General features: G+C 42.3%; 1 protein-coding gene across 1 annotated transcript in view; it reads left to right on the top strand.

Annotated features, from left to right (window-relative positions):
* The first annotated feature begins 1,230 nt into the window (after positions 1–1,230).
* ZNF385B (zinc finger protein 385B) overlaps positions 1,231–15,557 on the top strand; it is a 380,819-nt gene continuing 366,492 nt past the window's right edge. The window contains exon 1 of the mRNA XM_012650808.1: positions 1,231–1,615. The gene's annotated coding sequence lies outside the window, so the exon portion shown is untranslated. The remainder of the gene's footprint in view (positions 1,616–15,557) is intronic.

Here is a 15,557-nt window from a genome sequence, read left to right as displayed (position 1 = left end):
CTTCTGGAATACAGTGATTGAATTTTGGTGCTTGCCTCCTGTAGCAATTTCAAATAGGGTACAGTTTTAAGAATTAACATACCAATAAATGTCTGTCCTTAGTAGTAAGTGAAACTGCCTACCTGGATGTGAAGATATTTGGATTCTAAAAATACAAAAATTATAAATTGAATTTATGCCCTTTCTCACGCTGGTTCCTCAGGTGTGCTGGCACTTGCAATAACCCTAAATTCCAAGGTGGCTTATAAACACAACCTGCTCCTTTAGAAAGCTGTAGGATGGTGTGCGTGTGTGTTTGTCAGATCTCAAACCCACCCTGGAGAACAGCACTGGCTTTGGCTGGGCACTAAGATATTTACTCTGGACGATGCCAAGACATTAACAGCTGCAGGATTAATTATTTATGGAGTTAGTGTCAATCATATGAGACGAGAACCAAAGAATAATATTTTAAAATCATCTTGTCAAAAAAAAAATTCCTGCTGTAAAATACAGCGTTCTTGTCATTTATGACTCTTGAACTTCCCCCCGCAAGAAGTAATCTCAGAAAACTGCTCTTTTAAAATTATTTTTCCTTTCTCCTTAAATGTTTTCTAAGTGCTTTCCCTTTCAGAATCAAGCACCTTGGCCACGTTTTCACTATTTGCAGAAGATGCCCTACATCAGGGTAACTGATGACATGTTTTATTTTCGAAAACTTAAATAAACACAGAAAAGAAACCCGGAGGAAAACGAGCCCCCCGCCCGCGAATCTTTCAGACCCGCGGCGAGTGATGCCTTCTGCGCTGCGGGCCTGCCCGACTCCGCCAAAAATGCCAAGGCTGCTCGCTGTGGTCTGTGAGCCCAGAGCTGGCCAAAGAGGAAAAACAAATAGTTGGTCTGACTATCTCCAAGGAGAGAGTTTCACTCCGGCTTGACTAATATTTGAAACGTCCGCCCGGCCGCGCGGCTTGGCATCTCGGTTTTGGGACCTCTGCCATTGCCAAGAATTTCTCGGGGGACACGAGCCCTAGGGCTGAGGACCGCGCTGGACCCCGTCGTGGGGACGGAGCCTCCTCTCCCTCGCGGTGCGCGCACGCCTGGAAAGGCGGGATTTAAGGCAGCGATGCTGCGGGAGGCTCTGCAGTGTCAGCGAGCCCCCGAGCGGTCCCGCCTCATTCACCCGTGTGTATATGCCTCCCAGGTCTCTGCTTGCTAAACCGTCACAGCTTCGGGCGCGAGAGTGGCGTTGCACGTCCAGACCCGGGCTCCTCGGCCAGGCCAGGAGGCCGGGCGGGCTGCGGGGCCGGGCGGGCGCGCCCCGCGGGCTCCGGCACACGCCCCTCACCTGGGCGAGGCCGGGCGCGCAGGCGCTCAGCGCGGGGGCCGCGGCCGGGCGCCTCAGCCCCGCGCCGGCAAGAGTTGGACAGTTCCGGGGCCGCGCCTGGCCGAGCTGTCGCCAGCGCCACCTCCACTGCCGCTGCCGCCACCGCCCGGGCTGCAGCAGCTCGCGGGAGAGCGTCTGCGCGAAGCCCCAGTGCAGCCCTGGCGGGACCGCCACAGCCGCCAGAGCGTGAGCAACAGCTTCCCGGCTGGAGGAGCCACTGCCCCACGCGCCCGCGGCCCGCGCGCCGAGGTAAGCTCCAGGCGCCCAGCCCAGCCCGGCGCCCCCGGAATGGGCGCCGCCTTCCTGCCGGCCCCCGCCCTCTTCTGCAGAGCGAGCGGGCACCTGGGCACGCCGCCTGCGGGAATGGCCGGGAGCCCCCCTCCCGATAGAGTTTGCACTTTGTCCTGCGGTCCCACTTGTAGAGGAGGGCGCCCACGCGCTGCTCCCCAGCTGCAGAGGCGAGGCTCCTGCTAGCCTCTGGAGTTGGGACTAGGTCGTGGAAGCCAGAGGAGCAGAGGAGTCCCAAGGGTAGGCTGCAGTTTCCAAGGACGGATGGGGAGGATGGAGAAGGGGAGAGGCAAAGGCTAGTGCCCCGCTGTGGTTAGCCGCAGCGCTTCTGCCACCTGAGCTTGGAAGTTTGGGGTTTGTCTTTCTCTTCATTACAGGGAAATGGGTAGTGTGGGGACAGAGGTGTGGGAGGATAGCAGTCGAAGCTCGGGGTCCCAGGAGAGTCCTGCAGCTAAACCAAGGTGAGATGGGGACGATGAGGCAGAGAGAAGGTCCCCAAAGTTTGTACTTGCTGGGAGCCCTGAGGGGCGGCCTCCGCTACTAAGCACTAAGCGCTGGTGAAGGTGTCAGCGCAGGGTGGGAGGACACTGTGGGACTGCGGAAGGGACGAGAAGAAGAGAAGGGGGAGGACCATCTGCTTCGCCACTGTTATGTGCGGGGGCCCGCAGGGAGAACGGAGAGCTGGCAGGACGATGCTTCCCGGAATGCTTCCTCAGACTGTGGAGGACAAACAGTTTTCATGGTGAACCTGGATGGGGAGTGCTGTGGGTCCTTCAGGGAAAATAAATTGCCAACTACCCCCTCTCCCCACCTCCATGAATACAAAATAAACGCAGTTTGGGAATGCTCTCAAAAGTTGGGGAACGTCTTTCTTCATTTTCTTCATTTTCATACACAGACGAGGTTTGCAGTTCTCTTTGGTTTTGCTTTGTTGAGAAGCGATACACCAAGGCTAATGCAAACTTTGTCAAGATGTGGCAATGGATGTTCAAATACAAGGAGCAAAACATTTGTGTTACAGGGCCCAACCTAAAGCTTGGAAACTGGCAGTTTCCACACAATTCATGAAATTGTGTTAAATGTATTTGTCTAATTAAAAAAAAGCCTTTTCATAAAGTCAATAAGCTGCGTCTTAGATAATGACAAAGGTTTTGGCTTGAAAGAACTCCCATAAATGTTTCAGGATCGAATTTCACTGGTTTTTGGAGTCCTTTAATCTCATTTTGATGCCATACGTGCATTGAGCATGTGCTGCCCCTTCCCTGTAATAGATAAAGGGCTTCAGAATGCACAATATTGCATTGCAAATTCTGTCGTTACCTGAGGTTTTTAAAATGAAAAAAATGTTTATTTGATCAAAGTGCTGGTTGTTTTTCAGATTCTATATTCCCATAAATTAAGTATTTGTGGATTTATAATTCACACTCTTACCCATTTCCAAAAGTGATTTGAGGAAGCTTGGGATGACAACCACAAATCAAGTAGCTATTCTTGTAGATCTCCTTGACCTCTCTTGCGTGCATTTACAGTGAAATGCTTTTGGGAAGGTGAATTCTCATAATAAAGGAAACATTACTGTCCTTTTTGGAATCATCCCAGTGATATTAATGTTTTGCAGTATAATTCCTTAAGTACTTCATTTGCATTATATTATTTTACATTACATAAATAATGATCTCTTTATAGAAAATTTAATAACCACTATCATGTATATTAAGAAAAATAATGTTGATATTTTACAGCATTTTAACAACATACAGATTCACAGAGCAAAAAGAGAACAGTGAAATTTAATGTATACTTTTTGAACTGAGGCAGAAAGGAAACCAATGGAGGTGTCTCCTCTATAGTCAAAACAAAGAAGGAACTTTCATTAGTACTTGTCACCTAAACACCGCCAATTAGTGAGATCTGTCAGCAGCTGGAGGATAACTACAAAGTACAACTATTATATGAGGATCTATCAAAATACAGCAGGTGCTCTCAGCTTTCTTTTTCTCAGGCAAGTGACCTGGCTCAGAGAAAAAAAAATCTTCAAAACAAACTATTCCGAAAGGTGAAATGTCTACACAGAATGATGCTGTGTGGAGTCGGGCACGATGAAAAAGACAAAGATCCTAAGTCCTTGTGCTAGCCACCCCTTGCTTTGCCCTTAGACATTTTTCTTCCCACTAAATTTGAAGATGTCATTGCCTGATTTTTAACAGCAACAATTTATATTAAAAAAAGACATGAGCAATTAGCTAACTTCTCATAGGAGTGACTGCTTCATGTGTAAAAATCTTTGTTCACAAAAATAAAGAGCAAAATCGCTTTCTATCATTCCTATAGGACTCTAAGTCTTCAAAAGTATAAAGAACAGTGAGTGCGTGTGTCTGTCCCAGTTTCCCATGGCTTTTCATGTGTTTCTGGTTTTTTTATTATAACCCCTCCACACCATTTCATTATCTCTATTTTGCCACCTCCTGTTCCTGTCACTGTTCCCCCTATGTCTCAACATGGTCTTTTAACCTTTTCATTTGAAAAAAAAAAATTCTGGGGATTTCTTTTGATGTTTGTGGCTGTATAGATTATAGATTATCTCCTTTTTGCTCTTTTGTATGATACTTTTTATACAGTGGTGTCTTTTTTATTAGTGTTAGATTATTTCTTCTTAAAGTGATATTCTAGCACTGCTTCCCTTCTTAAATTTCATATTTACATTTTGAACCACTTAAGAGTTGGTTTTATGTTACTTTTGAGTGTCTCAGATCTAATGGGTCTAAACTCCAATTAATATCTTTCTCCTAAATAAACAGGGTGACTCTGTGTCTATCTCTGTGCCAATTTTCATATTTTTCCTAGTCACTGAGGACCTCCTCAGTATCTTTGCTTTCTGCAGATAATTCACAAACAAATCCATGGACTCTACTTTTCCTGATGCCCCATGATGCCTGCTTCTTCATCTTTCTATTCCCATGGTGACTGTCTTTGTTCAGTCTTCTTATCTCTTTCTGTAGACTACCATGATGGCTTCCTGACTAGTTTCCCATCTCTAATCTCTTCCGTTTCCAATCCATTTAACAGTTGGTTTTGCAGAATAAGCTTTCCAAGGCGGAGTCAAGTTCAGTCCCTGGTTATTAAACTTTTCCCCAGCGCCCAACCAGATGACATATAAACCTCTCCTCAAACAGTTAAGACCCTCTGCCGTCCATCCTCAAAGTAGCTCTGCATTTTTACTTAGATCTCATTGATTGATTCACTCATTCATTTATTAATTTATTCAATGAATATTTGAGTACCTACTACATGCCTGGCACAACTCTGGGTGATAATTTTAAAAGCACCCTGTGTATCGGCTCAGTGATACATTTCAAATTTTATTTTTCAATGTTGGAATCCCCTGTTGAAATATAATCTCATGTGGTTGAAATGGGGCCCCAGAAATCCCACTGGCCTCCTCTCCTGACCTTAGTAGTCCTGAGGCATCATTATAGAGTCAAGAGTCTCTAGGAAACAGTTTGACGCTGCTACAGACTGAAGGCAGTGTTTCCTTAACACGTATTAGGTCTCTGAGTTCTACATCTTTGCTTACGTTGTTCCCTCTGCCTGGAATAGGCCCTCTCACTTCCCCACAGCCGTTTCTACCTGTCAGAAAGTCAGTGCAATTGCTGCATGCTTCCTGATCTCCCTCTGCACTCCAGCTTCTGCTCCACCAAACCCTGTTACATTTTGCTTGAGTTCTTCCCTTTGGAGCACGAGTCAAAGTCTTCCTCTTACATATGTGCTTTCTATATTCTCCCTCAAGGGCACTGTACCAACCTTGCCTAACCTCAAACCTTCATTTCCTGAAATACCCAACTCAGAGCCTGACATATTGTTGGACATCAACAAATAATTTAATTAGTTAAATTGACTTCTACCCAGTTCTTGAGTCCCAACTTGTGTAATAACTGTTTTTTTTTTTAAATACCTCAATTTGGTTTTTATAGTAGAGCCAGTGCTTCTTAAACTTTAATGTGCATATAAATCATTAGGAAGTCTTACTAAAATGCAGATTCTGGTTGAGCAGAATCTCAACCAGAGCAGGCCCGACATTCTACTTTTCTAACAAGCTCCCAGGTAATTTTGAAATAGCTTATCCTTGAACCACATTTTGAGTAGCAAGGCAGTAGATGATATCTAACAGGTTTGGGGGTTCTGACAGCCCCTATCTCTCTGCTTGGAGATTTCCCTACAGTTAGTGCTTGTTTCAATATTACTTTCTATTTTGAAAGTACTGTAGGCCTGGAGATGCTGTCTAAAGCTCAATGGACAGAGAACACTCTCCCTGCAGGGGATCGGCACACACTGTCGCAGTCCGCTTTGGTCTCAGGGTGCCTTCAGTAATGCCTCCAATGCCTTCCATCCCTGGGATGGTGGCTTATGTCGTGCTGCTGGGTTTCTCTATACTGTCGCTACGCAAGGCAGGGGCGTATGCCTACTCTGACAACGCTCAATATCACTGGAGGGACTTTTTGTGGCGGACGAAAATCCGCAAGAGGCAACTGGTCAGGACGATTCGGCCAGGAAGGAGAGTGGAGAGCAGGGCTGGCTGAGGAAGCACCATCTGAGCGGGGCATTGAAGGACAGTGAGGGTTTCTTCAGTGTCATAAGGCCCCACACTGTGGGAAGAGCTCTGGGCAGAGTGAGCCATCCGCTAAGACCATCAGTCCTTTTGTCTGCTGTTCCCACTGCTGCCCCCACTGCTGCCCCAGAACTCGAGAATGCTCGGGGTCTCCGCATAAGAAATCTTCCAGTCATGAGGCTAGCACATCGTTATTCATAAAAATGTAAGGACTTTTTCTATGGCTGTGTCGATAGCTTCTATATTTATGGACAGTAGTTTAAGTAATGTTATCCACGATGAGCAATTGACATTAACGGGTTCCATTCTGATGGATTACAGTATCATCTCTAACGTCCAGGTACGGACAAGATTTCCTTAGCTACAGAAGCACTGGAAGGGTGTGTTTGGTTTTTATTTTCTTGTTTTTTTTGGTTAATAAATACACAACATGATTTATAAATAGATAATGGAAAGTTTGGTTATTCCCTTGTGTTTTCCCCTTATTTTACTGCTATATTGTTGCAATTGCTCATTCTCCCTACTGTATTTTTCTCTGGCCAGTTGCATTGCTTTGTTATATATTCCTTCTCATTTTCCCATTATTTGCAGGTTGTGGCTGTTCTCCCTTCTCACTCTGCTTTGATTTTTTTTTTTTTTTGTCTTTGCTCTCTGGTTCTTGAAATTCTCTTCAGGTGCCTTGGCTGATTCCCTGACCCACCTGTTTTTCTACTGCTTCCAAAATTTTCCAGTGAAAGAAGCACTGAAATAGGGCGCAGGAGACTCAAGCTCTCGTCTGCCTTATTGCTAGCGTGAGACGTGGGGCAAAGCTGTTTCTTTTCTGGGCTCCTCTGTCACTTGTAGATGGAGGGCGTGGGTTACACTGCTTCCTGGGTCTACTTCAGCACCGAGATGCCATGTGGGATCTTCACATGAGGCAGAAGGAACAGGTTGAGGGGAGGAAACAAAAATCGTCTGACGATGCTGGTGTTGGTGTATGCCCCGTCTGGTGTTCCCGTTTCAGGTTCCTGTTCTAGATAAACAACTTGAACTTTCATTGTTGTTCTTGTACTAATCAGAGAAATATTCATACTTTTAAAGAAAATGAATATTCCTTGGTGTCCTCTAATCCAGCTGTTCTCACCCCTGGATTCACACTATAATCACTTCAGGAGCTTAAAAAAAATAGTGATGCTCTTAGCCCATATGTAGGGAAGGGTTTAATTTTTCAGTATTTTTCAAACAAATGATTCTAATTCCCAGCCTAGGTGGAGAACTACAGTATCTGGTCCATAAAGGCGTTGTAATGTGATGATTAAGAACATAGCATTGTTCTGAGTCAAACTGTGGCTTAGCCACTCACCAGCTTTGAGAGATTGGGTGAGAGAGGGGTCACTTAACTTCTGTGGGCCTCAATTTCTTCATCTGTGAAATGGGTTGACTTGGTTGCTATGAAGAATATGTGAAATAATGTCTGTAGAGCCAGCACTGGAGTGCTGTTCACATTGTGGTTATTCAAGAAATGAGTAGTTGTTTAGCATAATAATCATACTGTTACAGCTTACACTTCCTGAATCAGTTAAGGGTCATCTTGCCTTAGCCAAAGTAACGCTCTCCTCACCCCCTGTTAGCTTCAAGATATTCAGCACAGTATAATCAGTTTGAAAGGAAATTTATAAGCATATTTTTCATAAGTCAATGAAAAAATACAGAAGACAGCATAGATACTAATAAAAAACAATCACCCCTTTGTTTTTGATCCATTTGGTGCCATATCAGCTTTATGATCTCATAAACAGCAGAGATGGATTAAAATACATATAAACCGATACGGAAAGATGACCGGGTTTTTATGCCTACTTCATGAAAAATGACGTTAGTCTTTTAGTAAAGACAGTTCTATCATCAACAAATAAAAAAGATTGAAATTCATGGGCCCAAGAGAGCATTTTATTTTGGAAATAAATATGATTGTACAAAGCATTTACATTTCTGATTTTATAATGAGAAATGGAATTTAAAAACAAAGAAGAAAAGCACACACAGTGATATCCTGTGCTGTGCAAGCTAATGCTAATCAACTTTTTCTTTTCTTTTTGGCTGAGATTCTGAAATAGCCATTATGATATTATCTTATCATTATATCGGCAATACAAAGATTAGGTAAATGGACGTAATATTAACTGAGGGCCCGTATTCCATTTTTTTTCTCTAAGTGTCTGAAAATAAATAAAAGGGGTGCTCTGTAATTCTGGCGGGCCTGGCTAAAGTTACCCCATCGTAATTATCAGGGATTGTTATACTGACATCCTTTGTATGTGAAATAACTGCAGATGAGTACTGTTTCCTACTTTTTTCTCTTGGAGTAAAAAGTTTCATTTCCACAATATTTACTTTTTGATCAGGAAGAGTATTTTTATTTTTCAGTTAAATCCTCACCTACGGCCTAATGTTTACTTTCCATAGTATGATGGGTACTTTTGTATAACACAAGAAGGTGTGATGAAATTTTTAGAAGTAGTTTGAGCTACACTAAGAAAAGTCCCATTGTGAGAGATAATGAGCTAATTCTTATAAATCTTTGCTCCAATATACTAATGTTAAGATTGTGTAAAATTCTACAGAGAGCTGTGATTTTTGATGTGTATTAGTTAAATTAGTCAGTCTGATGGGTAGTCTATGAAGTAAGGTTTTCATAGTCCAGAGGCCTGAACTCTTGGTCATCTTATACTAATTTCAAACCAGGGTTCAGATTCCAATTCTTCTCAGGCTTACAAGATTGCTATTCCTGTGAAATATTAGATAAGGATATGGAAATGACTACTATTTGATCAAAGACAATTGTTAAATCATCCTTGTATTTATAGAGTTAAAAGTGATTTCTGTGCAAAATCTTTACTGATAAATTGAAAAATGAGAACCAGAGAATTTAGAATATTTAAAATTCGAGCCTAGGGGAATAAAACATAAGTAAGGATAGAAAACTTCTACTGCTGTTAACACTAGCAGGCATTTAAACTTCACCTAGAAATTGTGTGGACCCTGTGATGTTCTTAGATTCGATACTTTGGAGGTGGGAAAACTTTTCCTCATAGGCTTAGGGAGAGGTATTATCTTATCTGTTCTGAAAAATCTAATGCTTAGAATAACAATACAAAGTATAAAATATCATTGTTTGCATACAAATATATGTACTTGTGTATAAACACAGGCATTGTGATTTTATCTACATAAAATATTTTTATTTAAATAAATTGGTCATTGTACATATTCTTAGATTTCTGGAAATGCTACTAATTAAATGTATCTCATTCCCCATGTATGTTGCACTATTGAAGATGGGAAGTAGTAGAGCCTAAAGGTTAAGCTCTGGAGTTAGACTTTGTAGATGCAAATTCCAGCCCTTCCACTTATTAGCTGTGTGACTTTGACTAAGTTATTTTACTTCTCTGTGCCTTAGTTTCCCAAGTCTAAGAAATGATAGAAGACCCTTTCATGGGATTGTTGTGAGATAAAATGAGTTAATACGCATAACATACTTTATAAAGTTCTTGGCACCTACAGTACTCATAGAGGTAGCCATAGTTGAACATTATACAATTTAATTATTAATATCAAATACTTTAAAGGTGCACTTATTTCTTTGCCAAGACAACTTTTGCAACTGTGGTTTTTGAGCCTTCAGTTTGAAACTTACTTGTTATATTTCAATGATATATTTTCTGTTTTCTCCCACACTTTTCCTTGTTTACTTTAAAAGAACAAATGCAGTGAAAGGGAGAATAGAGGTGTGGAATTGGAAGCACTACAAGAACTCTTAAAAATTTGTAACCATGTGAAGCTCAGGTGGATTTTTACTAACAAAATATATGATGTGGCTTCTAGGACTTTTGGAAAGACCAAGTAGCTTATTTAACACATAGCTTCTGCAGAAATATGCTTCCTGAACTTGGTATTCATATGTAAACCTGGAATGTTTGGAAGTGACCAAAATTAGAGAATGATCCAGGTATAGGAACAATCTTATGTAAACAGGGTCTGTGTAACTAGGGCAGACTTAATTGAAGGACAGCCTCTTCTCAGGCACCTGAATTGTAGTTGGATAGTCACCTCTCCTGGGTTCATAGGCATTTAATACCTGAATTGGATTTTCTAAGTTAGAATTTACAAGGCCAAATAATTGTTAAGATAAAGATATAATTTGCAGGATTGCCAAAGGGTTGAAGTCCTCATATACCTCATTACTACATGTGTGGTTCTTAATGGTCAATCTCACTTCCACAGGAATAAAATCTTCAAGGCTCAGAATGTGGAAAGTAAGATAGTCTTTTCCTTCTGCTCCATGCTTGTTGTCACCAGGCTGCTTCTAAAAACATCTCTTGGACTTTAGTAAATGAAAGAAACCCTGGGAGCTTGCTAAAATTATAAATTCCTATAATTCACCCTTCAAGGCTCTGACTCTCCAGGTCTGAGATGGGACCCAGTAATCGACATATTTTATAAGTATCCCAGGTGACTGACAGACCACACTTGAAGATTAGTACCAGTTCTCAACTGGGGATGAATATCAGAATTACCTGTGGTTCTTAGGAAAAAAATCTAGCTAAATATGCCAAGTTCAGTTCACCAGTGCTACATTAACCACAGGACACTGCTTCCTTAAGTTTCCCTGGGATTCACCCATGGGTAACCTGTCCTGTGTGAATTCTGGAGAAGCAGACCGTGCTCTCTCATTGTCTACACACTGGCCTTTACCCACAGGTTTCAGTCTACCACAGTTTTCCATACCAGTGTGAACCACTGGACACCTGCATCAGTATCCCCGTGAACTCACTCGTGATATATGGATTCCAGGGCCCAAACCTAACACTGCAAAATCTAACAGGAGGTGGTGGGTGGTGAGGTCCTGGAGCCAGCATTTTTTCTTGACTCCCCAGATGATAATTATGGCTGGATGAAGTTTTCTAACCAGTGTTCTATGGCAGTGGTCCCCAACATTTGTGACACCAGGATCCAGTTTCATGGAAGGCAGGTTTTCCACGCATGGGCGTCACTGCCTTGGCTCCACCTCAGATCATCAGGCACTGGATTCTCATGGGGAGGGTGCAAACTGGATCTCTCGCATGCACGCGCGGTTTGCAGTGGAGTTCGCGCTCCTATGAGGGTCTGATGCCGCTGGGGATCGGCCGGCGGGGGAGGGGTGGTCTGGGCGGTGATAGGAACGATGGGGAGGGGCTGTGGGTGCTTCTTCCCGCCGCTTGCCTCTTGCTATGTGGCCTGGTTCCTAGCGAGTTGGGGACGGAGACCACAGTTCTATGGGAGGACAGTGCCAGTGGTTTTTGTAACCACATCGAGGGCACTGAGCAGATGGCTGGTATCAAGACCACCATGACTATTTAATGTCAGCAGCGTCTCTTCCCTTGCACGTCTCCAGGCTTCTTCCTTCTCTGCATCCTGGGAACAGCCATGTGCTTGTGGTTTTATGCTGGGAAACAACAGGCTCCTTTCTCTATCATCCCTTCCTGTCTTCCCTTTTCCACAGATGCCAAGTAGAGACCAAGATGACTGTGCCAAATGTACAGATGTGATGGCGCACAGTCAAACTGCTGCTGTCCTGGCAGAGACCCTTTTAAGCCCTTTCAAATCCTTGAATTCTCTCTTGCCTCACTGTGTATAGCTTACATAAGCAAGGTTTAAATTTGTCGAGAATTTCACAGGTTCTCAGATCTGTTGTCTTCCTCTCATATTGCATTGGAAAAGAAACAATATAATGTATTCTTGGCTGGCATGGGTCAAAGGTAATCTGATCTTTAGAAATACTTGATTCTTGAAATCATGTTTCTGAATTATCAAGAAATTATCAAGAGTTACAGTAAGAAAAATTGTTTACTGTGTATGTGCAACAATTCTGAGTCTTCGGGGTGTATGCTTAAAAATGCAAACTATAGAATTTTTTTATGTTGACATAAAGGAATGAACAAAAATGACATTAAAATTTTTAAGCATTATGTTATGAACAGCCCTGACTCTAATCATTGATTATTATAAAATCCAGCAGTAGTGTTATACTTTGTTAAATAATGCATTGTTATCTATAAAACTCAAGAGAGTGATTGAGGGGAAGGTGACACAAAGGTTGACAGTTTAGCATCTCATTCTGGGATCATGTTGTGATGAACCCTATGTTCAGCATGAGTTAGCCATCTTAAATGTCAACTTCCCTCTTCAACTACAAGGAAAGGCTCAGTGGTAACTGAAGGGAACAGAGGTTGGTGAAGGTGGGTGATTGGCAAAAAGGTATATGTGATATAACCGACCAAATTAAAATGTGAGAGGGAATTATGCATATAGGAGATAGCAATGGCTAGACCTTACAGATCTTCTCAAGAGGCAAATTGCTGGTCACATGGCAAGTTTATTTTCTAACATTAAGAAAAAAATTAAAATGCAACATCTCAGCTGTTCCACAGGGCTAATTATGGTGGTGATTTGAGGAGCCTTCCACGGGATAGATTTTTGATAATCCATAGGGCCTGTGCTTAATTGGGAAGGTCACACCACTCCAAGGGCTTCTTGAACTAACCCATTTCTTCATCTCTCTCTCAAGCCATATTATGACCATGAGAAAGGTTACACTAGGATCATGATTTCAGCACTGCCTGAAGCCACTCCAAGCAGCCCAGCATGATGAAAGACACAAAACAGAATCTTTGTGAATCTCCCCCACCTCCGTGGCTGCTGTTTCTTAACCCCCTTTAGCAAGAGGACAAGGCATGTGCCTCACCATCTGGTGCCAGATAAAAAGACTTTAACAGACATGGTAGTTGCCTGCAAACACTTGAAGGGATGACATGTGAGTAAGGAAGTATTTTCATTTTCTGAGGTTCCAGCAGGCACAACCAGATTTAATGGGTGGGATTATAGGGAGGCAGATTTCAACTCAGTGTGAGGAAGAACTTTCTAATGATTCAAACTGTCCAATAATGGTATGGCTGCCTTGAAGTTTCATGCTTGCTCTGGTTGAAAGTTATGTGGTGGATGAGGGGATTAGCCACCAGAAACAGCACAGAAAGAATTCCTACCTCGAGTGGAACCTCAATTGAGCTGATCATGGCAATCTGTTCCCTTGTTGGCATTACTGATAAAATAATTTGAGGAATGGCTATAGGGGAAGGAGATATATAAGAAAAACGATAGGGGAAGAGGTGTTCCTGAACTCCCTCAAAGATGAAAGAACAATTATTTCACCTTTCTCCCCACCCTCAGCTTTTTATTATTTTTCCAGCTTTTAAGCACGTTGAACTTACTCAGCACCTGCTACGTGCCATAACATTATCTCATTTAACAGCCAAAGGCACAAATCCCAGTGTGTTCCCTCTTAGGTAGAATTCTGCAGTTGTTTTCTGACCTTCACACAAAGATAAAGGTCCGTAGTCATCTTCAGTGAGTTCTCACAGGTTGTGCGGCACACTGTTGAGCTATCAGTCAAAAGATTGATAATCCTTTCATATTCCCATATCACTTTTCTGTGTTTCTCTTATGGTGCTTGCAATATTATATTATAATGATATGTTTGTATTGATTTTTCTCACTAGATTGCAAGCTACTTAAGGGCAAGCCTCTTGACTTATCGAATTAATGACTACACAAGTGTCAGGTAAATAGTAAATGCTAATGTTTATTGACTGAATATTTGATTACTCCTTGATCACACCCCTCCCCCAAAAGAAATACTTGAAATGACTTTTATCTTCAAGGTAAGGAACTAAAAGGAAAAACATCAGAATATTCTTTCTCTTCCTGACTTTACCTCTGCAATCCAAATCATATCCTAATTATCCCATCCATTCTGTTTTGGGGGAGGAGGGGAAGATAGTGAAGAGAATGAGGCCAAAAAAAAACCCCTAAAATTAGAGAAGGGAAAACTACCTCTTACAGGACCCCTTTGTCTCCCCAGCTAGAAGTATTGCCTTCGGCAGCACTAGCAGTAGGACGAGGGGGAAATCCTTCTGCTGTTAACTAGCTGTGTGAACTGAAACTAGTCCTGTGGCCACCTCACTGTTTCTTTCAAAGTGATTTTTGGGGGCTTATTTGATCTTTAATTCTGTAATTCATAAACCCCTTTCCCTTCAAAGGTTTCCTGAAGTCCTTTTCCTCTGGGTAGAATTCTATAGGCCAGAATGTTGCTGACAAGAGAAGCAATGTTAGGCTTAGAAACCTGTTTGGGAGGTGGCAGTGGGATAAGACTGTGTCCTTTTTGATCTGACACATCCAGATTGAGTCCCTGCTGTGGGGCCTTGAGCAAATTACAAACATCTCTAAGCAGAAGATTCCTCTTCTGTAAAATGGGCATAATATTATATATCTCGTAGAATTGCAAGGACTCAATGAGATAACATATGAAGTGTTTTTCCTGAACTAGAAACATAATGAGCCCTTGGAAAACAATAGCTGCTAGTATTTGGAAATAACCCCCTCTCTTTTTTCTTCCTCTTTTCTCCAAGCCCTGAATGACACCCACACACAAGTCCTGAACAAGTTTCCTTGGCATGGGTTTTGTTGCACTCTTGAATATCATTTCTCCTCCATCTAGAATTATTAGAGGACAGTCAAGGTCCCTTTCTGGTGAGGGATTCTCCTCCTACATGTACAATGGCCAAAAGAGCAGCCCATTTCACAGTGGTTGGGAATATACTTATTTTTGTATTTGCATAGAAGACACAAACACTACTGAGGAGACACTGGAAATGGATGTGAGGTTGTGTATCTTAATACTAGACAATGTATCACACTCAAATCAAGATGCCTTTACTTGAAAAAGCTTTGACTGAGCAACAGTGACACAGCAGCTCCTGAGCTTGACAATAAATAGACACCTTATAAAAATTTATGAAGTTCAGGTTGTAAAGAACAAATGGCACATACTGAATGGTAGCATTGTTATTAAAATAATTTCATCTTTAAGTCCATTGTCTCCATATCACCTATCCTAGAAGCTCACACTATGGCTAGACACCTCAACAGCCTGTAAACTTTTATGTGGGCTTTTGGAAAGGGATGATAGTTTTACAAGATATGATTTTCTCATCTCACCAAATTAGATTATTTGAGATAGCGTCCCTGGATGTGAAATTTCAGTCCTGAGTAAATCTGCACCTCTGAGACTCTGAGCAGCCTGCTAGCAGGGTGGAAATGGAGCATAATAAATCTGCCCTGAGCCCATTTCTCTCCACACAGCTCCATAATTCATTCTTTGCTTGGTACCCATGACTGCTTTTTCACAGCTAATCAGTCTGCATCCAGGCTGGCTCCTTTCAT

Source organism: Propithecus coquereli, unplaced genomic scaffold, assembly GCF_000956105.1.
Source record: "Propithecus coquereli isolate 6110/MARCELLA unplaced genomic scaffold, Pcoq_1.0 Scaffold34, whole genome shotgun sequence".
Taxonomy (NCBI): Eukaryota; Metazoa; Chordata; class Mammalia; order Primates; family Indriidae; genus Propithecus; species Propithecus coquereli.
Note: the sequence above shows the minus strand (reverse complement) of the source record. Positions and strands in the feature narration are given on the sequence as shown.